At 40.0% G+C, this 22,607-nt stretch overlaps 1 protein-coding gene and 2 non-coding genes across 3 annotated transcripts in view; 1 reads left to right on the top strand and 2 right to left on the bottom strand.

The window, feature by feature from the left end:
* Positions 1–17,255, bottom strand: part of AKAP6 (A-kinase anchoring protein 6) — a 588,857-nt gene extending 571,602 nt beyond the window's left edge. The window contains exons 1-2 of the mRNA XM_061159147.1: positions 17,242–17,255; positions 13,427–13,488 (exon numbers count right to left, since the gene is read on the bottom strand). The gene's annotated coding sequence lies outside the window, so the exon portion shown is untranslated. The remainder of the gene's footprint in view (positions 1–13,426; positions 13,489–17,241) is intronic.
* A 502-nt stretch (positions 17,256–17,757) lies between these two features.
* Positions 17,758–17,864, top strand: LOC133068755 (U6 spliceosomal RNA). The gene has a single exon (XR_009695702.1). It is a non-coding gene; the product is annotated as a U6 spliceosomal RNA (small nuclear RNA).
* A 1,118-nt stretch (positions 17,865–18,982) lies between these two features.
* LOC133068754 (U6 spliceosomal RNA) lies at positions 18,983–19,089 on the bottom strand. Its single transcript, XR_009695701.1, has one exon. It is a non-coding gene; the product is annotated as a U6 spliceosomal RNA (small nuclear RNA).
* Positions 19,090–22,607: the final 3,518 nt, after the last annotated feature.

The raw sequence follows: 22,607 nt of genomic DNA, 5'->3' as shown, positions 1-22,607 counted from the left end.
GAAAGGCTACCCACTCCAGTATTCTGGCCTGGAGAATTCCATGGACTCTATAGTCCATGGGGTCCCAAAGAGTCAGACATGACTGAGTGGCCTTCACTTTCACTTTCACTCCCGACCCACTGAACCACTATCCTGGGAATCTGGATTAAGTCCTGGGAATCTGGATTAAGTCAGTTTAGAGGAGGGAGGTACTGAGTGCACTGGAGTGACCCCCACCGGAGATGGATGTGTGCACTCTGTAGACCAAACTCAACTGGGTGAACTTACCCAAAGTTACTGAAGAGGAGTGTGAGATCCAAGCACTAACGCTAAGGATGGAGAGGTGGGGTCTCAACAGTTATGTGTCACAGACAGAGTAGCCAGTGAAGGATACACAAAGAAAGCAGTATATGAGCTTAGCAGGAACCAGAATTATACATTATCACTAGGATGAGGGAGTATGTGGACAAAGTTCTACTGGGTATCTGGATTTTTTTTTTTTTTCCTCTGAAGTCCTAGAAAATGGGACTCCTGTGACTGACAAAGAATATGGCTTGAGCCTGCTGATAGCATCCTGGACAATAAGAAAAACCAACAGGCTAACATTAGGTACAAAGTAGATCAAGTAGCAGAGTTTTTAAGTATTAACTTGTCCAAAGTAAGAAAAGATCTTAATGTCTTTCATTTTCATCAAGTATGTAACAATAACTTATGGGTTTAAAAACAAACAATTAGGAAATGTTTAAACAGGTGTCTAATATTTTAAGCTCTGGAAGAAAAAAGGTGATTCGCCCCAAGTGTACTATTTCTCCCAGTTATATTATTTCCTTTCCAGTGTTTTTTAAATGGTCCTAGTTTCCAAGGTAACAGCCACAGGATACTAGGTCATATTCCTCTCAGTTTAAGAGTTGCAGGCAGGTGCTGTTCAGGATGTAGTGAAAGCCTTGGATCCAAATACCCAAGTGCTCTTCTGGAATTAATGAGCAAAAATATTCAATCACTGCAAACCTTAAAGCTGAAAAAGCTTCTCAGGGTAACAACAGCAATTTACACACCTGCAAAGCTTTGCAACACACAAGGCACTTTCCCACGCATTTCTCATAGAGTCTTCCTCACAGGCAAGCAGAGCAGATATTATTATTTTCCCCTTTCACAGGAAGGGTTATGTCTTAGGAATGCAGCTGGGATTTGAACTCTGACCATTAGGCTCAGAAATCTTTTCATGATACATGAAACACATTATTAATTTAAAGGGGTTTCTTTTCTTCTCAGAAGTAAATCTAAGGGACTTCTCTGGTGGTTCAGTGGCTAAGACTCCGTGCTCCCAATGCAGGGGGCCTAGGTTCCATCCCTGGTGGGGGAACTAGATCCCACATGCTGCAACTAAGAGTTCGCATGCCGCAACTAAAGATCAACATGCTGCAACTAAGACTTGATGCAGCCAAATAAATAAATATTATAATTTAAAAATTAGGTAATTAATGTTAAAAAAAGTAAATCTGAAAGGAACAGCTGATTGGTAAATGTTTTATCTGCAGTTTACATCATCAAATATTTCAATGAGGCCAGGCTCAGTTTTCCTGCTGACCTTGAAGCCTAAATTTCCTGGGAAAACAAAACCTTTCACCTGCAAGAAGGAATAGAGTTTGTGGGGGAAGTAAAACCACAGTGTGGCTAAGGAGACATGAAATGTAAATGCTTTATACAGCTGGGGTCTTGGTATAACAATCAAACTCCTCCTCACCCTACAGTCCAGGGATTCTCACCACTCTGGAATGATTAAGGACTAAATCTTAACTACAGTAGAGGCAGCTGAGCTATAAAGAACAAACTAAAACAAAGAACTATCTCACTAACATCTCTCTAAGACCCTGAGGACCCAAAGCAACACAGTTTTGTGACCCTAACTGTGCTGAGGGGCAGCATGGGAGCACACAAGCATAGAAATCATTTCTGAAATAGCCCCTGTGTGAGCAGAGGCCACCTTACCATGGAGTAAATGGGATAGAGTCATGGAAATATTATCTTCTTACAGCTGCTACAGCGTTTATCATTAATTCATTCAGAAAGTTATTCACTGAGGTCAGACTTTGTGACAGGTAGTTGAGATACAGCAGTGTACAAAACAAATGAAGTCCTATTCTTTGTAACTGTTGTTCTAGCAGAAGAAGAGAGAAAACAAATAAACTGTGTGATGCACAACAGCTGCCATGGGAAAAAACTGAAGCAGGATAATGGGGATGTGGCTTTCACAAAATACAAGTTGTGTTTCCATTTTAAATGTTTTTATAAACCATCAAAAATCCATAAGATTAATTTTAGTACCTGTGATAGTTCAGGAATATTTTATAATGATAACAGAATCAATTCCTCAAGACATGGCAATCCTAAATGCATATATAGCAAAACAATATTTGCTTCAAAAAATATGAAGCAGAAAATATTGAAACTGAAAGACCAAATAGAAAACTCCAAAATTATAGCTAGAGATTTCACTAGCCATCACTCAATAATTGATGGAGAAAGTACAAAAAATCAGTATGAATATACATGATTTGAACAACATTATCAACTAACTTGACCTATTAACATTTATAGAACATTCCAGGCAACAACTGCACAGTCTTTTTCTGGCCACAAGGAACATTCATGAGGCATATCAAATCCTGGACTGTAGAACAAGTCTCAATAAATTTAAAATATTGAAATCACATGATTACTAAATCACATGTTTAGTAAAAGTAAACATCTAAATGATTAATGTAGCAAAGAAAGAAAGGTAAACAGTAAACATTTTGAACTAAATGAAAATATAAACACAGCACATTAAAATATGTGTGGTAAGCATGGCCTTGGATTGGAAGAATTAGTATTGTTAAAATGACCATACTACTCAAAGCAATCTACACATTTAATGTAATTCCTATCAAATTACACATGGTATTTTTCACAGAACTAGAACAAATAATCCTAAAATTTACTTGCAACCATAAAAGACCCAGAATTGCTAAAGCAATCCTAAGGGAAAAGAACAAAGCAGGAGGCATAACCTCTCAGACTTAAGAGAGTATTAAAAAGCTACAATAATCAAAACAGCATGGAACTGACACAAACTGACATATAGATCAATGGAACACAATAGAGAACCCAGAAATAAACCCACACATCTATGGACAATTAACCTACAGTAAAACAGGCAAGAATATACATGAGGGAAAAGGCAGTCTCTTCAGCCAGTGATGTTGGAAAAGCTGGACAGTCACATGCTAATCAATAAAGTTAGATCATTCTCTTAGTTCAGTTCAGTCCAGTCGCTCAGTCGTGTCCGACTCTTTGAACTTTTTAGATCATTCTTTCAGATTATACAAAAAAAGAACTGAAAATGACTTAAAGACTTATATATAATACATGATACTGTCAAGCTCCTAGAATAAAATATAAGCAAAATATTCTCTGATGTAAGTCATAGCAATATTTTCTCAGGTCCCACAAAGCAAAAGAAATAAAAGCAAAAATAAAACAACCCACTCAAAAAATGGGCAGAAGACCTGAATAGGCATTCTTCTAAAGAACATAAGATGGTCAACAGGCACATGAAAATATGTTCAAAATCATTAGTAATTAGATAAATGGAAATCAAAGCTACAATGAGATATTACCTCACACCAGTCAGAAAGGTTATCATCCAAAAATCCACAAACAACAAATGCTGAAGAGAGTGTGGAGAGAAGAGAACCCTCCTGCACTGTTGGTGGGAATGTAAGTTGGTACACCACTATGGAGAACAGTATGGAGGTTCCTTAAAAAGCTAAAAATAGAGCTACCATATGACTCTGCAATCCCACTCCTGGCCATATATCCAGCAAAAAACATGGCCAGAAAAGATGCATGCACCCCAATGTTCACTACAGCACTGTTTACAATAGCCAAAACATGGAAGCCACCTAACTGTATATCAACAGAGGAATAGATAAAGATGTGGTAAAAGAACTGTAGCCTGCCAGGCACCTATGTCTATGGAATTCTCCAGGCAATTCTACTGGAGCCATTCCTTTCTCCAGGGGATCTTCCTAACCCAGGGATTGAATCCAGGTCTCCCACATTGTAGACAGATTCTTTACCATCTGAGCCACCAGGGAAGCCCATGAAAGAATGAAATAAGGCCATCTACACAAACATGGATGGACCTAGAGAGTGTCATACTGAGTGAAGTAAGTCGGACAGAGAAGGAGAAATATCATATGACATCCCCTATATGTGGAATCTAAAAAGAAATAATACAAATAAACTTACTTACAAAACAGAAAGAGACTCATAGACTTAGAAAAATGAACCCAAGGTTGCCAGGGGAAACGGATAGTTAAGGACTTTGGGAAGGTCAAGTACACACTCTGTATTTTATATGGATAACCAACAGAAACCTATCATATAGCACATGGAACTCTGCTCAATGTTATGTGCCAGCCTGGATGGGAGTGGGGTTTGGTGGAGAATGGATACATGTATATGTATGGATGAGTCCCTTCACTGTTCACCTGAAACTATCACAACACTGTTAACTGACTATACCCCAACACAAAATGTTTTTGGTGTTATAAAAAATAAATAAAATTATTAAAAAGCAAAAACAAACAAATAGGACCTAATCAAACTTAAACACTTTTGCACATCAAAGGAAATTATAAACAAAATGAAAAGACAACCTAGAGAATGGAAGAAAATATTTAAAAATGATGCAACTGATAGGGCTTAATTTCAAAAATATACAGCAGCTCATACAACTCAATAACAACAACAACAAAAAACAACTCAATCGAAAAATGGGCAGAAGACCTAAATAGGAACTTCTCCAAAGAAGACATACAGATGGTCAAGAGGCACATGAAAAGATGCTCATTATAGCTAATTATTAGAAAAATGCAAATCAAAACTACAATGAAGTATCACCTCACACCAATCAGAATGGTAATCATTAAAAAGTCTACAAAAAATAAATTGTGGAGGGAGTGTGGAGAAAAGGGAATCCTTTTACATTGTTGGTAGGAATGCAAATTGGTGCATCTATTATGTAAAACAGTATGGAGGTTCCTCAAAAAACTAAAAATAGAGTTGCCATGAAAAAAGAAAAAAAGTGTTACTCAGTTGTGTCCCAACTCTTTGTGCTACAGTCTATGGACTGCAGCCCACCAGGCTCCTCTTTCCACAGAATTCTCCAGGCAAATATACTGGAGTGGGTAGCCAACCCCTTCTCCAGGGGATCTTCCTGACTCAGGAATCAAACCCAGGTCTCCACCATTGCATGCAGAGTCTTTACCATCTGAGCCACCTGGGAAGTCCCTGATCTAGCAGACCCACTCCTGGGGGACTTTCAGTGGCTAAGACTTGGCACTCCCAATGCAGGGGGCCTGGGTTAAATCCCTGGTCAGGGAACTAGATCCCACATGCTGTAACTAAAGAGTTCACATGCCACAACTAAAAGATCCTACATGCTGCAATGCACATCAAAGATCGCACATGCCACAACTAATACCCAGCAGAGCCAAGTAAATAAATAGCTTTTTAAAAATTCCATTCCTGGGAATTTACCCAGAAAAACTATAATGTGAAAAGATAAATACACCCCTATGTTCACAGCAAAAGTATTTACAATAGCCAAGATGTGGAAACAACCTAAATTTATACTGATGGATGAATGGATACAGAACAGCTAGTGTATATATACACTGGAATATTACTCAGCCATGAAAAGGGATGAAGCAATGCCATTTGCAGCAACATGGATGGACCTAGAGATTTTCAGACTAAGTGAAGCAAGTCAGAAAGAGAAAGACAAATACCATGTGATATCACTTACATGTGGAATCTAAAATACAACACAAATGAACATACCTATGAAACTTATATATTTAACTTATATGCAGAGTACATCATGTGAAATGCCTGGCTGGATAAGTTTTAGGCTGGCATCAAGATTGCTGGGAAAAATTTCAACAACCTCAGATATGCAGATGATAGCACTCTAATGGCAGAAAGCAAAGAGGAACTAAAAAGCCTCTTGATGAGGGTGAAAGAGGAGAGTGAAAAAGCTGACTTAAAACTCAATACCAAAAAATCTAAGATCATGGCATCCAGTCCCATGACTTCATGGCAAATAGAAGGGGAAAAGGTGGAAGCAGTAACAGACTTCCTCTTCTTGGGCTCTAAAATCACTGCAGATGGTGACTGCAGTCATGAAATCAGAAGATGATTGCTTTTTGGTGGAAAGTTATGACAAACTTAGACAGTATATTAAAAAGCAAAGATATCACTTTGCAAACAAAGGTCCATGTAGCCAAGGCTATGGTCTTTCCATCAGTCATGTATGGATGTGAGAGTTGGACCATAAAGAAGGCTGAGGGCAGAATTGATGCTTTCAAACTGTGGTGCTGGAGAAGACTCTTGATAGTCCCTTGGACAATAAGGAGATCAAACCAGTTAATCCTAAAGGATATCAACCCTGAATACTCATTGGAAGGACTGATGCCGAAGCTGAAGGTCCAATACTTTGGCCACCTGATTCGAACAGCTGACTCACTAGAAAAGGCCCTGATGCTGGGAAAGAGGGAGGGCAGGAGGAGAAGGAGGCAACAGAGGATGAGATAGTTGCATGGCTTCACCGATTCAATGGACATGAACTTGGGCAAACTCCAAGAGATGGTGAGGGGTGGGGAGGCCTAGTATGTTGTAGCCCATGGGATCTCAGAGTTGGACATGACTTGGCAACTGAACAACAACAATGAAACAGAAAAAGACTCACAGACACAGAGAACAGGCTTATGGTTGCCAAAAGGCAGCTGGGCGGGGAGGGAAGGATTGGGAGTTTGGGATTAGCAGATGCAAACTAGTATATATAGGATAGATAAACAGTAAGACTCTACTGTATAGCACAAGAAACTATACTCCGTATCCTGTGATAAACCATAACGGAAAAGAATGTGAAAAAGAATATATATGTGTATAACAGTTATTTGGCTGTACAGCAGAAATTAACACAACACTGTAAATCAACTATACTTAAATACATATTTTTTAATTTAAAAAATGTGTAGGGTACAGCTACAGCAGGTAAAATTGTCTAGAGGCAAGTTTAAATGCTTCTATTAGAAAAGAAGAAAGGTCTAAAACTAATAATCCAAATTTCCTCTATAAGAAACAAGAGAAAGAGGAATAAATTAAAGCTAAGTAAATAGAAAGAAGGAAATAAAGAGTAGAAATTAACAACATAGAAGTGAACAAGGAATAGAAAAATATATTAAACCAAAACTGGTGGGAGTTTTTGGCAAAATACAATAAAATTAATAAATGTCTAGCCAGACGAATCAAGAAAATAAGAGAGAAAACACAAATTAACGACATCAGGAACAAAAGAGGAGACCTCATTACAGACACTAGAGAGATTAAAAGAAAAACAGCATAATATTATCAAAAATTTCATGCTGCTGATTTAGGATAAAATTCATCTTTTCCTGGAAACACAGGAGCACATACACGGTTACAGTTCTCTGAAACTACTGCTTCTCAGAGTAGTCTCAACCATTTATAATAATTTTAACTTTTAACCAAAATTACTTTTATCTTGCATAGAAAACATTTTACATGGAAAATGTGAATTGTCACACCCCAGCATTTAATCAGACTAGCAGAGTTCATGAATTCACATAACATAACTTTCTACAGTCACTAATATTCCATATACCGCTTCTCAAAACGGTAGAAATGAAGATATTCACTAACATTTTCTGTAGTATATAAAAATAACCTAAAGTATAAAAACTTTAAATATGCTTAATAATTAATACTTTGTTTTTTCATCATACTTACAAATGATCTAGGTATTTAATGACTTTCCATTACTTAATCTGATCTAATGTCAATCTAAGATTTAACTTACCAAGATCTTGGAAATTTATCTCCAAGCTGACATAGCACAGAACATAATTATTATACTAATTAAATAAAGTACATCAGAATAAGGGTTAATTTGGTCAAATACAAATTTATATTTATCATAAGCAAGCATTAAATGGAAGTAATGCTAGCTTACTTGATCAGTAAACCTGTATAAGTTTAGAAAAAACATACCCAAATATAATATAAATGTATACTTGCATTATATATGAGGCTGATAAATCAGAGAAGATATAGCTGTTTTTATTAAACCAAATTATTAAAATAATCTATCCCTTCTGAAAAGGTTTTTTGCAGTTTGCATAAGAGCCTTTAACTGGCTTAGTGGGTTGCTATTTGAAAGAAGACTGGAGAATATGTTAAGTAAGCAAGACCACTGGTGATAAAGAATCCACCCCTGGCTGTTTCCAATTACAGGGAAATGATGCAGACTGGGAGATCCCCAAATCAGTATTATGATGAGTAGCAGACTCTTCATTCTTAAATAGTCTCCTGCCATATTCATTCTACCAGGATTAAAAGGGCTTCATAGCTCAGCAGTTCCTTCGACTGCATCATGATTCAATTACCCTTTCAAGGGTGGTTTGAGACCTGTGGGCACTCTCCAGTCCTTTGGGCTTCCAGGTGGAGCGAGTGGTAAAAAGCCCACCTGCCAATGCAGGAGATGTAAGAGACTTGGGTTTGATCCTTGGGTCCGGAAGATCCCCTGGAAGAGGATATGGCAACCAACTCCAGTATTCTTGCCTGCAGGATCCCATGGACATAGAAGCCTGTCAGACTACAGTCCACAGGGTCAAAGAGTTGGACACAAATGAAACAACTTAGCGTGCACACACACTGCAGTCTTGGCCTTATTTCCTGAAAAACTGAAGTGGAGAAATCCAGCATGGGCTCCAGTTGTAGTCTCAGGGGGTCTCCATTCAATAAAACTGGAGGAATTTTTTTCTTACCCTTGATTTGTTTCCATGTATTCTTCATGACCAATGACAATTGTCTCACACTTTCCTTCTGAGAAGCCAATGCTTCTGAGGATGGGAAAATTTTGGAATCATTTCATTGTAGCTGTTAATTTTTTGATGATATAAATGTTATGGTTCTCTGACCAGTTACCACTATTGCCAAAGGCTAGAGAGGCCATACAGGTTCAATAAAAACATCACCAACATCATCTTCTACTGATGAGTCTTGAAATTTATTAGACCTAGAAACTAAAGGATTAGGTGGACCAACAAATGAATTTCCTACATTAGTGAGACACATCGTTCATTAGATATTTAATGAATGAATATGTGAATGGTCCTCACTGAGTCAGCCCCTTTGGGGAACTGATCTTTTCCCTCCCTAAGTCATCAGTGGCCTCTGATTTTCTGGGACATTCCCTTGAATACTCCACACAGACAACCACAGATTTCAGATACTTGGCTGCTCTTATGGGAAGTTCTGTTCTCTATCCCGGGACCCACATCCATCATCAAGACTGAGTTAAAAATAAACCCAAGAAATGATAACAGCTTCTTGCCTTAGCCCTTCTAGAAAGGGTATCACTGTTTAAAGGGGATGTTTTAGAATTTGAGCAAAAATGCATTGCTCTAGTGACTAGAAGAACATTCAGCCATCAAGACTAGGAAGAGTTCATCTGAGTTAGGCCTTTTGGATCATCTCATACACCCCTACTGATCATGCCCTTCCACACTTCTGAGCTTTTATGGTTTTTCATCAACCCTGCCCACTTGGTGAAATATCACCTCAAAATTATCTTCTCTAGCTCTCCTGGTTAGCAACTCTCACCTGTTTCCTAAGCAGAGCTCATACCTTTACAACTGTGCTATGAGTTATCATAATTCTATATGCTGTCCTCTCCTCTCCCAGAGGCATGAAGCCCAACAAGAGGGGGAGGAGTTGCTGAATTCAAAAATGGACTGGGAGAAGAAGGTAGCAGGAGAGAATCAGAGAGATGGCAGTAGAAGGACTCAGATGGCATTGCCAGCTTTGAAGATGGATGGGGCCAAAGGTCAAAAACGCAGGTGGCCTCTAGAAGCTGAAAAGGTAAAGAAACAGATTCTTCCCTAGAACTTCCAGAAAAGAAATCAGCCTTGTCAACAGATTTTTAGCTCAGTGAGATCCATATCAGACTTCTGACCTAAAGAATTGTAAAATAATAAATTTGTGCTGGTTTCTTTTTTTGTGTTTTTTTTTTTCAAGTTTTTCACATAGCTAATTTTATTCAATTTAAAGGATTTTAAGATTGATTTTACTTATCTTTGGTATTGGAAGTCTTCTTATTAAAGGTGATGGATAGTTATTTGGTTTCTTTTAAAAAAAGAAAAGGACTGTTTTACTTGCCAGTTTATGTTGCTTATCTTGATCCTGGCAAATTCTGTTTTTCAGCAGTTACTGGCAACAGCCCCATGAGGGCATGAGGGCGTCTCAGTGAAGAATTATGGTCTGAGCCACTGCCAAAAGCTGTGGTTTCAGGTGGTCGGGTCTCACCATCACTCACCAATCTTTTCACTCACAGTGTTCCTCTTCTCCCAAATGCCCTATTGGATACCTTATTTAAGCCAAATTGTTTCCCAAATTTTTTGAGCACCACCTTTGGGATTTCTGCTGTATCCAAGTAGCACCAGAGCTAATAGTAACTTAATCCCTTTCTTCAAAGCAACTTAATTTTTAAATAGTACTTTTGCTTTATAGGTAATATCCATAAAATATTAGGTTTGATGTGCTAATTGTTTTCTCCAAATATACATTTAAAAACAAAACTATTATAATTTTTAAAAACCTTTGCATTAAAATAAACTTGTAACTACTAAAATTTTAAAAACAACTCTGCCTAGGTACCCAGGAAAATCTTTTCATGTACATCAGTAGCGTAACTCCTCCACTTTGTGAAATACTTCCCAAGTTTTTGCTACCCTCCCCAGGCCTTCTGCCCAGAGCTACCCCTTCATTCTCAGCAGGCTCCCTCACCTCCTACATACTTAAATAGAGAGTCCTTCAGACTTGAATTCCATCAAGCAATCTCCCTGAATCTTCCCACTCCATATACACCCCTGAAAGCTCACCCGCATCTGCTCTCATCCTTGCTCCCTCTCCCTTTGCTCTCAGAAGAGGAGCCTGACCTTCCTTCCACTAAAGAAATGTCTGTTCACGAATGTTCTGAAGCCCACTCTAATACACTGCCTCAAGGATGTTACATTAAAATAGTTTTCAAGGATTTACCTAAATTATACAAACTTAAATTCTTAAAATGAGCTGATCCTTTACTTTTTAAAATCTAGTACATTTTAAATCCCAGAAATCCCACTCCTTACTTTCTGAGATTATAGGAATATTATATTTAAATAGGCACCAATTTATCTCAAAAGCCAATCAGAACAGGACTTCTTTAACTTAGGAAATTTTTATCAACTTATAACACCATCCGGATTTGGAAAAATGTTATACATCCATAAAATGAGATGTAAAGACTTTTTTGAATTACAGACATACAAACACAGAGTTTAATTCCAGTCATGAGTCAAGAGTAAACACAGAAGTACAAAAAATTTACTGGCTCAGATAGCAAAGAGCTGTTCTCCTTGGTGAAATACAATATTCTTAGTTGTTTTGAGCCCAAATAAATGAATAACCAAACAAATAAGAGTAACAAACTAGTTTCTCTGCTGTCTCTCATCCAACAGAGACCCGATCTCTACAATCATCAATCCGTTCACATGTTATAGTTAGACATAACACCAAATTACCAATCATTGCTACCAAGAGAGGGCAATGATACTACTGCAAACCACAAATAGAGAACAATATTAAAATTACAGTAACAGAGAGCAAAGCGAAGTTACTATAAATTGTAGAAAACTGATTGTTGTTGTTGTTTAGTCCCTAAATTATGTCTGACTCTTTGCAACCTCATGGACTGTAGCCTGTCAGGCTTCTCTGTCCATGGGAGTTCCCTCTCTCATTTTGGCTCTCTCATTTTGAGAGCCAAAAAACAAAAGATGTGTCTAAGCTTTAAGCAACCCATGAGTTGCATTTCTCTGGGGAAAACTACACCTAGTTTTGTTAGGTGAATCCATTTAGCAGCTCAGTAGAAGATCTCCAAGATGTTAAAGTATATTTGAAAAAAAAAGTAAAAATCATGCCTCTCATACAGATATAAAATGAACATGTGTTAAAGATTTTATTGAATGTATTAATCAACGAAGAAACAAGGTAGATATTGCAACAGCTCAAACGAAGAATCAAAAATCACAAATTTATATGGAGTAAAGGAATGCTGAAATGAATCTGCAAATGGAAGCAAAACAAGCTTCTTCCACAGTGGCAGACAGAAGTCAACTGAATTTCTACTAGTCAGGACAGATTTTGCATGTCTATAAACAAGAATTATTTTGTTTTGCTGTCAGCTATCTTAGAGAAGGAAATGGCAACCCACTCCTGTAGTCTTGCCTGGGAAATCCCATGGACAGAGAAGCCTAACAGGCTACAGTGCATGAGGTTGCAAAGAGTCAGACATGACTTAAGGACTAAACAACAACAATCAGTTTTCTACAATTTACAGTTTTAAGACAGTTTCCATAGATTTGGAATCATATAACTCTAATCAGATAAGCCTGAGGGACTGTCTAGATTCTAGATGATGCAGTTATCCACCTGGGCACAAATTTTTCCCACACAAGAGACACTTCTCTCATGAAAACAGAAGAAACAGGGATGTGTGTGAATATAAGTAAATTTGTAGTTGCCGTTCGGTGACTAATCATTAAATATGTCAGTGCTGCAGTCACCATCCTCAGTGATTTTGGAACCCAAGAAAATAAAATGTGTCACTGTTTCCACTTTTTCCCCATCTACTTGCCATGAAGTGATAGGACCAGATGACATGATCCTAGTTTTTTGAATGGTGAGTTTTGAGCCAGTTTTTTGGAAATTAAGGAAGCTCATCACTGATAAGTCTCTTGTGCAGGCTTTCACCTTTCCTCCCCTCCTCTCCTCCCCTCCCTCCAGTAACATGAGGGGGAGAATATGAGGTTATCTGCTACTACAAAGTAAAGCAACTAGTTGCTGTGAAAGGGCTCCGTGCATAAAAATATCTCACACCAGCCTTACCACAGTGACTTTCTCATTTCACTAAAAGTAGCCTTTAAACACAGGGTTCCCCTGGTGGATCCGTGGTAAAGAATCCACTTGCCAATGCAGGAGACTCAGGGTTCCATCCCTGGTCTGGGATGTTCCCATATGCCTAAAGAGCAGTGAAGCTAGGGCGCGACAACAACTGAGCCTGTGCTCTAGAGGCAACGTGCCACAACTACTGAAGCCCGCACACCTGAGAGCCCATGCCCCACAACAAAAGCCATAGCAATGAGAAGCCCAAGCACCGCAACTAGAGAGTACCCCCGCTCACCAAAAGTAGAGAAAAGCCCACACAGCAACAAAGATCCAGCACAGCTCTCCCCAAAAACCACACATATAAATCATCTGGGTATCATCTTTTGCATACCTTGTACGCAGAGTACATCACGCAAAATGCCAGGTTGGATGAATCACAAGTTGGAATCAAGACTGCCAGGAGAAATATCAACAACCTCAGATATGCAGATGATAACACTCTAATGGCAGAAAGTGAAGAGGAACTAAAGAGCCTTTTGAGGAGGGTAAAAGAGGAGAGTGAAAAAAGCAGGCTTAAAACTCAACATTAAAAAAACTAAGATCACGGCAGCTCGTCCCATCACTTCACAGCAAATAGAAGGGGAAAAATTGGAAACAGTAACAGATTTTATTTTCTTGGGCTCCTAAAGCACTGTGGACAGTGACTGCAGCCATGGAAATGAAAGATACTTGATCCTTGGAAGGAAAGCTATGACATACCTAGATTGTATACTAAAAAGCAGAGACATTACTTTGCCGACAAATGTCGGCATATAGTCAAAGCTGTGGTTTTTCCAGTGGTCATGTAGGAATGTGAAAGTTGGACCATAAAGAAGGCCGAGGGCTGAAGAATTGATGCTTTCGAACTGCGGTGCTAGAAAACACTCTCAAGAGTTCCTTGAACAGCAAGATCAAACCAGTAAATGCTAAAGGAAATCAATCCTGAATATTCACTGGAAGGACTGCTGCTGAAGCTGAAGCTTCAGTACTTTCACCACCTGATTTGAACAGCCAATTCATTGAAAAAGACCCTGATGCTGGGAAAGACTGAAGGCAGGAGCAGAAGAGGGTGGCAGAGGATGAGATGGTTGGATGGCATTACCGACTCAATGGAGATGACTTTCAACAAACTCTGGGAGACAGTGAAGGGCAGGGAAGCCTGGTATATTGCAGTCCATGGGGTCACAAAAAGACACAACTTAGTAACTGAACAATATCATCATCCTTTGACTAGAACAGTCAAATCCTCACAGCCCAATTCTCTGGAAATCTATCACTCGGCAAGTTTGGGAAACACTGCTCTACCACATTTTCGTTTACGGGGTTAGCCAGAAGAGCCCTGAAGAAATAAAACCCAGTCCTGGTGAATTTTGAAAGATCCTTGGAGATCTTTCTAGGTGGGGCATTTAGGAGGTGTTCCGAGGAGTCTATGGGTATGTGAGGGAAGGGGGAATAGCCATAAAAGAGAGAGAATAGCAAAGGAAGGGGGCTGGAGGAGAACTCCAATGAGATTCTTTGTAGAGAGAGAAATGGAGAACAATTAAATTAGAACCTTCAGGGGAGGGCTCTGGCACTGATATTTTTTAAAGCTCCCATGATGACCACAAACTGCAGCCCAGGTTTATAATCTCTGTTCCTTAGCTGAAGTTCACCAATTTCACACCAGGTAAAGCTGGTCACTGATACTGAGGTTGTGATTCATTTATTCCCTGCTCAAGAGGATGTGAGGATTTTAGTTGAGCTGCTCCTTTTTAATTAGAGCAAAATTCCTAAAGAGGAAATGATTAGCAGGTTTTGTCCATTTCAATTGCGTCATATCACTGAATATTCCCTTTCTACAAGTAAAAAGAAAAAGGTAGATTTTCCACTTATCAGTGTGTGTTATCCAGTTGTTACAGTAAGATGAGAAGAACTCAGAAATATGGCTGTAAAATAAGTCTTGAAGTCTTTATTCTTTTCTAAGTTATTGCAAAGAGTAAAGTGAAGTGAAAGTGTTGGTCACTCAGTCACGTCTGACTCTTTGCAACCCCATGCAATGTAGCCCGCGAGGCTCCTCTGTCCATGGGATTCTCCAAGGAAGAACACTGGAATGGGTAGGCATTCCCTTCTCCAGGGATCTTCCCCACCCAGGGTACAAACCTGGTCTCCTGCATTGCAGGCGAGTATGACCTAGTAATACTACAAGCGGTCCAGTGGAAAAAGAAATGAATCTGGTCTCAGAAGATAGGTAGGACCACTGCCAGGACTGCCCATGGAAATCATTAAACACTTAACTCACACTTAGTTTCCTTCTCTGAAAATAAGATTTTTCATCTCTTTGGATCTATAATGCCACTGATTGTAAGATGCACCAGTTTTACATATCACAAAGGAAACACAGATGGTTGTTTTATTCCATCCATAATGTAGATAGTTAGAATTATGACAGCATCTATTGGTAACACAGTCTAATGTTCCAGAATATAAAAATAAAAACTTTTTCTCTTGTCGATAAGATAAGCTGAGAAAAAAACCTCTAAATCAATCTTCCCTAAAGTCAATTTGCTAAAAATGCCCATTGAAACTCCCTTTTTCTGCTCATGCTTGTTGTTTAGTCGCTAAGTTGTGTCCAACTCTTTTGTGAACCCATGGACTGTAGCCCGCCATGCTCCTCTGTCCATGAGATTTCCCAGGCAAGAATACTGGAGTGGGTGCCAAGATACAAAAGATTATCTAATTAAAAAGCAACCTACTTCAAAAGTTTCCTATATAACTTCCAAAAGATGTGTTAAAGAACGCTATCTACCCCCCCTCCACCGCCCCCCTCCCCACTGGCCAAAGAAAGTGATTAGAGACACATACTTAACTGGTGATAAGAGCAAGAATTGTTTTAGTCAAAATCTAATCATGAGACCTTATATATTTTAGTTTAGCAGAAGCCAATAGTGTTTGTTTCAATGTTGCACATGTGTAGCATGAAAACATGAGGGTGATTGCAAAGGCATAAGGTGAACTGGGTAAGCATGCTCAGTTAGTGAGGTATTCCACGTAGATGGAGGAGGGACAGGATGAGGAAAAAAAGATACAGGTGGAAAAGACTAGGGGAATACAAGAGTTTGAGGGAAGGGAGAGTGGGTGGAGACAACTGTGTAATAGAAAGGAGAGAAGAGAGGAAGGAAATCTAAGATGTTAACTGAACCCCTCTAACAATTATTCTCCTGGATGAGGCCTTTAATAAATGTATAACCTGACCGAAAACAACATTCAGAAAACATCCAGAAAAGAAACAGCCTGGATGCAAATAGTAATAAGGGTGGGTGACAAGAAACCGTAGCTAAAAGATAGAAGACTGTGTGAGGGAAGTGCGGCCTACAGACCCACGGAAGGGCTCCAGACGAGCCTCTTGGTAGCGAGGAAACAGAAACAGGACTGCAATCTAGCTTAAGAAACAAAGGCAATTTATTAGCTCATGTAACCAAACTATGGAGAGGACTGAATGATCCAGAGACTCAAAAGACAATGCTACTCTTCCCTCATTTCTCATCCTGGTCTTTTTCTCTCAGTTTCTTCCTTGGGGTACCAAGAGCCTTAGGTTGACATCCTTTATAGCTCACGAGCCAAAGGTTAAAAACAAACCGACAAACAGCCAGCCAGACTCTCTACCTGGGCAATGTTCATCACTGTATTCTCAAATCATTAAGTGAAAGATGTATGGGAAACTTGATAATGGAGGGTTTGGGCTGGTGACCTCACCTGAACCAACTGATTCTGCCAGACATTACCTGCCTTTTGTTGAGATGCGATAGGAAAGGATACGTGCTACCACTGCGCCTCTAAAGCTTAGTAAATTATACCAGGATCTAATTACAGCTTTATATCTAACAACAAATTTTCAAAAAACATGGAGAAACAAGTTAAACGACATCATCAGTGATAAACGAGCCAAATGAAAGAAATGTTACGTTTCATGGTGTAAATATCCGGTTCGCTCAACAAATCAGAATCATGAAGAGAAACGGCGGTGGGGGAGGGGAAAGTGGAGATGGGATGTTAGGAAACTAATGAGACCTAAGAAGCACAGCAAAAGCAAACAAACGTGGGAGGACAGAACCTTCTTTGTAAGGCATCTTTTAAACAACCAAGGAAATTGGAACGTAGAGTGAGTATTAGGTGATGCTAAGGAATTACCTTAACTTTTCGAGGTGTGATAATGGGTGGTTACTTTTCTTTTTTTTCCCCAAGTATTCATCAAAGAAAGTTTAAGTGGGAAACTACCAGCTCTAAACTGAGGCACCAGCCGGGCGGCCCACTCCGAAGAGCGTCCGCCTCACGGAGGGCGCGTGTCCCGCTACCCCGCGGGCTCCTGCAGCGCGCAGCTCTGAGGGCCGCTGTCGCGCTCGCGGCTCCCAGCATGCTCCACGGGCCGAGCGCTCCCGCAACAGGACCCGGGGGCCCTGGGGCCCTCGACGGGACCCCTTACCCAAGATGCTCCGGGCGCTCATTTGCATGTCCCACCTAGAGGTGAACTCGACTGCGGTCTATTTGTCAGAGCACCAAACGTGCAAGCTTTGTGAGTGGCTGCGCGAACTCAAATTTCCCTAAATGTTCCGCGTTCGCTGGGAAGAGGCGCAGTTTGGTCACCATAAAGGTAAAGAGTCGAAGATCTCCGTGCCTTATATATCCTGTGGGGGGAGTCGTTATATTGTGCTCGCTTCGGCAGCACATATACTAAAATTGGAACGATACAGAGAAGATTAGCATGGCCCCTGCGCAAGGATGACACGCAAATTCGTGAAGCGTTCCATATTTTGCTTTTCCCCCCACGGTTCAGATATTGCCTCCAGCACAAAGGAAACGCCTTGGGCACGCAATGCTGAAATTGTGTTTTTTCACTATAAAATGTTATAAAAAATATTCGTTCAGGGCAATCTATGAAATGAGAATGAAGCTGAGTTACATCTGTAAATTTATGTGCAAATATGAGTTTGAGTAAACTCCGGGAGTTGGTGATCACAGGGAGGTCTGGCGTGCTGCAGTCCATGGGGTCGCAAAGAGTCGGACACGACAGAGCGACTGAACTAAACTGATGTCGTTTCTACACTATCTTGGAGATAAGATATCTTGCATTTCCTTAATAGAACTTGAAAGCTCTGAAATCGACTTTTGATCTGTCTCCCTCGACAACACAAAGCAGATGCACAGGTGGGTCTGGCTCTTACTTCACTAAAGGCTGCCTGACACATGAAATGCTCAGTGAGTCCTTACCAAATAATTTCTAAATTATTAAATAAGTGAATTATTGCTAAGTTAATGGATCCTTGCTATAGAAAGTAAGCAACAGTAGTACACATTTCTCGGGCCTACTTTGTGACTTTGGTCGTTTTTGACTGGAATTCGTACTCTTTTCTTAGACTGTGAGCTACACAAAATCAGGGACTGTTACCAATGTTGGTCGGTGGATCCTGGAGCTTCAGGATCAATTAAACACTGGCTAGAAGCAGCAAGCCAGTTCCTAAGTCTTTCTGAGACGGGTTTTCTACGCCTGTTTTTATCTGACTTCTAAGGTGCACTCAAAATGCCGCTTTACCTAAACCGGGTGGCTTCTGTGATGGGAAATATAAAAATTCAGCGCCCAAAACTCAAAGTGTATTTTTACCAATAAAAACAAGCATTCGACTGCAGACACCAAGTTTAGCTAGGTAGCTTAATAGAAATGAGAGAGGTTGGCCGGGGGGATGCCCGGCAGCCATCGAGCTAGAATCGACGCTGGCGGGGCAGAGGATCCGGTCGGAAAGAATTGCAGGTGACCTCGGCCTCTGGGGAGGCACGCCGGAAAGCGCAAACGGGGGATAAGCCTCCAAAACTACCTCTCAATACTTCAGTTTTTTGTGTTCATCCGGCAAACAGTGTATGGAGGTGGGGAATGGCACAAAATATGGAACGCTTCACGAATTTGCGTGTCATCCTTGCGCAGGGGCCATGCTAATCTTCTCTGTATCGTTCCAATTTTAGTATATGTGCTGCCGAAGCGAGCACGTCTCAGTCTCCGTCCACGGCATATATAAAGTCCGGAGCGTCTTATCTCTTTACAGTTACGGTGACCTGAACCGTGCATCTTTTTGATGATTCTGAAACTTTTAGGGAAATTTGATCCTCAGATCCACGCGCAAGGCTCTCATGTTTGGTATTCTAGTCAGAATACCAAATGCTAGACCGCGAAACTTGTCGAGTTCGCCTCTTGCTGGGACATGCAAATAAGTGCCCGGAGCATCTTGGGTAAGGGCCCTGTCACCGGCTCCAAGTCGGAAGATGGGTCCTCTGCGGCGCTCAGCCCCGCGGAGCATGCCGGGAGCGGCAAGCGAAGCTTGCTTGAGAAGCTGCTAGCAAGCTGGACACGCGCGGTCCGAGACGCCGCCGCGATGCGGAGTGGGCTGCCCAGCTGCGACGGCTGAGGCAGCCCTGGGGGCCTGCCTGGAACAAGCGATATCTCCCCAAGCCTAAGAATTTGCGAATCGGTTGCCTTGCTGGGCCACTAGGATGCTGGGTCACTAGGATTTTGGAGCGAGCTCGGGTTCTCCCAGCAAAATGTGGAACGTGTCACCAATATTTCACCCGTGACATAGTAGCCTTGTGTCAGTTTCAGAGGCTTTGTTGATATAAGTCTAGCGTCCAGCCCTCCGGGAGATTCCTCCCAACAACTAAACCAACTTAGATAATGACGGTCAGCACCACACTCTAGGATGCCCCGGGCTCCTCTAGCGTTAGCACCGGTGGATCCGGCCTGAATCCATTCTGCGCAGAAGTCAGTGAGATGGGAGGGGCAGCCAGGACGGATGGACACGCCCCTCACAGGTGTCTTTCCCCGAGGCCACCTTGTAGCCTGGCCTCCAACCCGCTGGAACACTGAAGGACTCGCTGAAACGCAGCTGTTTGGCCTGAGAGATCGATTCGAAGAATTAGAGTATTAGAGCTGAACTGGAGAATCATTCTTGAGCTTCCGCGTACTTCCCCACACGCTAAACCTGACCCTATTATGATACAAACATGCCGGACAGATCTACCTGTAAAACATACTAGAATGCTAGTGTTAAACGTCCTGATTTTAACTACTGCTCAAGTCGCAGCCTGACACGTTGTGAACTGAGGACCAAAGGTGAAAGCCTCCATATGTCGAATTAAAGTGAAGGGCATGAGCTTGCCTGCGTTGTGTTAAAATGGCACCCTTAACAAGGCATATGGCATATTATAGAATAAGTGGGATTTTGCTTCTTTTTTCTCCCTTCTATGGTCGTTCTACCCATTCCACAACACAATATTTTGAAGTAAAAATCTGTGAAAGATCAGTAATTTTGAGAAGTTTTAAAATTGGTATCCAATTTAATGATGTACAGAAAGAAAATGGGGTGAACCCGTGTAAGAGTTTCTGTTATTGATGAGACAAAAATAGAGAAAGGAACAGAAAGCTTACATGGATTATTGCTGAACCTATCTTTCTCTGTGTTTATAGTTGTAATTCTCTTCGTTCACAGATTTTGAGAAGTAATAAAATATACCGTTCTTACCTCTCCCCAAATCAGGCAAAAATGACAGTCTGTTGAGTTAAATTGTCCAATTACAAATAAAATATGCTTTGATGCATTTTTTTCTAATGGCCTGTCTTTTCAATAAGCATTTCTGACTTCCAAGCTATTAAGAAATAGTAAATTGATGTTCAGTTTTATGATTTAAAGAAATATATCAAAGCCCTCATGTTCTTACTTCATTTAGAAACCATACAGCCAGGTTATTAAAGGATACATGGTTAGAGGAGCCTGTGGTTCAGCTGATAAAGAATCTGCCTGCAACCCGGGACACTTGGATTTGATCCCTGGGTTGGGAAAATCCTCTCAAGAAGGGAAATGCTACCTACTCCAGTATTCTGGCCTGGAGAATTCCATGGACTGTCCATGGGATCACAAAGAGTCAGACACGACTGAGTGACTTTCACTTTCACTTCATAGTTGGAAGGATGGTCAGAGTTCTAATGACATGAACTTGATGTCTCTACAAGTTGTAAACTTCATTCAGGCTACACTTCTAGGTGACCATGTTTGAGCCCTTCATATTCTGAAAAGAGGAAAAATGTTTTACTACAGAAAGAAAAAAAATTTGAAAGTTAACTAGAAATCAAATCCTGCAGGGGAAATTTTTTATAATGGCTTTAAATTATCAGATATGCATAGAAATAGCAAAATGTGTGATTTTCAAGTCATGATGCTTGGACTAGAGCAGAATTTCTCACAGGTGATTTACACATGACCCCGTTTAAAGAAATAAATTCTCTCTAGATTCCCTGTATTGCTGTAATTACTTCTATTACATTGTTATTTAAATATGTATAAACATAAAACTGGGTGTAAACTCATTCTTGTAGCTGTTACATAGTGTAAAACCAAAGCAAATTTGGTTACAAATTAAATACACAACTACAAATCAATATAATTCAAATGAAGAACATTAATTTATTGCAGTAGATAATGTGTATGGCTGAAACTAAACACTCATGGGTTTGATAGTGGAAAGATGTAGCCTCAGATTTAGTTATGTACTAAACTTGTTTCTGTGTTTTGACTCATGCAGAGAATGCAATTCACATAAGCATGTTCTGAAAAAACTGAACCTTGGTTTACTACCAAATTATAGATACTGGAACATATTTTTTAAAATATTTTAGCATTTTTGAAATGTGGCCACAGCACACAATAAATGGGAGCTGAGACTATGAAATAGGGTAGTTTCAGGATATCAGGCCTCCTAGTTAACACTGCAGTAAGCAATCTTTATTGATGACTCCATAAAGCTGTATTTCAACATGGAGTTGGTGTAACAGTAGAATTGAAATCAGCACTAAATATACATCTAATCAAATTTTGCTGAAATTTAGAACAAGATAAGATTATATGGAGTTAGTTTTAAACTCTTAAATATTTTTTTAACTTTTTTTTATCCAGTTTCAGCCCTGAGATTATAGTCAGACAATTGAAAGCTAAGAAGGAACTAGGTTTCTCATAGTGTTTTGTTTACATCTTCTTGGGACTCCATTTGGACAATATTTCAACAATTGTTGGCAAGAGAGGAAAGGATTAACAGAGAGACTGTATAATCAAAATTACCCTCTCACCCCCAAAACAAGGCAGACAGGTTCTACAGAGAAACAAGTCTGACACAGGCATCATAAGCCTCCTGGTTTTTCAAACAGGCTCCATACCATGCTTGCCATGAATGAGGCTTGAGAATGCAGCATTTCACAGGGGCAATTAGATACTGAAACTGCCTCATTTACATCATTTCAAAATTGATCATAAATCAGGCTTTATTATGATTGCTTCCACTCTGTTTTCAGTTTAGAATATTCAAATTACCATTTAATCTTTATTTGTATAGACTGTCCTGAAAGCATTTGGATTTCTCTTGGTGTAAATACATCATTTATATTATTCAGTTTATCTCTGTTCATTTCTCATTAGCCCCTACAAAATAGTACAGTACTCAGTGGCATATCATTTTCTTGATGA

This window comes from Dama dama, chromosome 13 (genome assembly GCF_033118175.1).
Source record: "Dama dama isolate Ldn47 chromosome 13, ASM3311817v1, whole genome shotgun sequence".
Taxonomy (NCBI): Eukaryota; Metazoa; Chordata; class Mammalia; order Artiodactyla; family Cervidae; genus Dama; species Dama dama.
The sequence above is the reverse complement of the archived record's forward strand: the minus strand, read 5'-3'. Positions and strand labels throughout refer to the sequence as shown.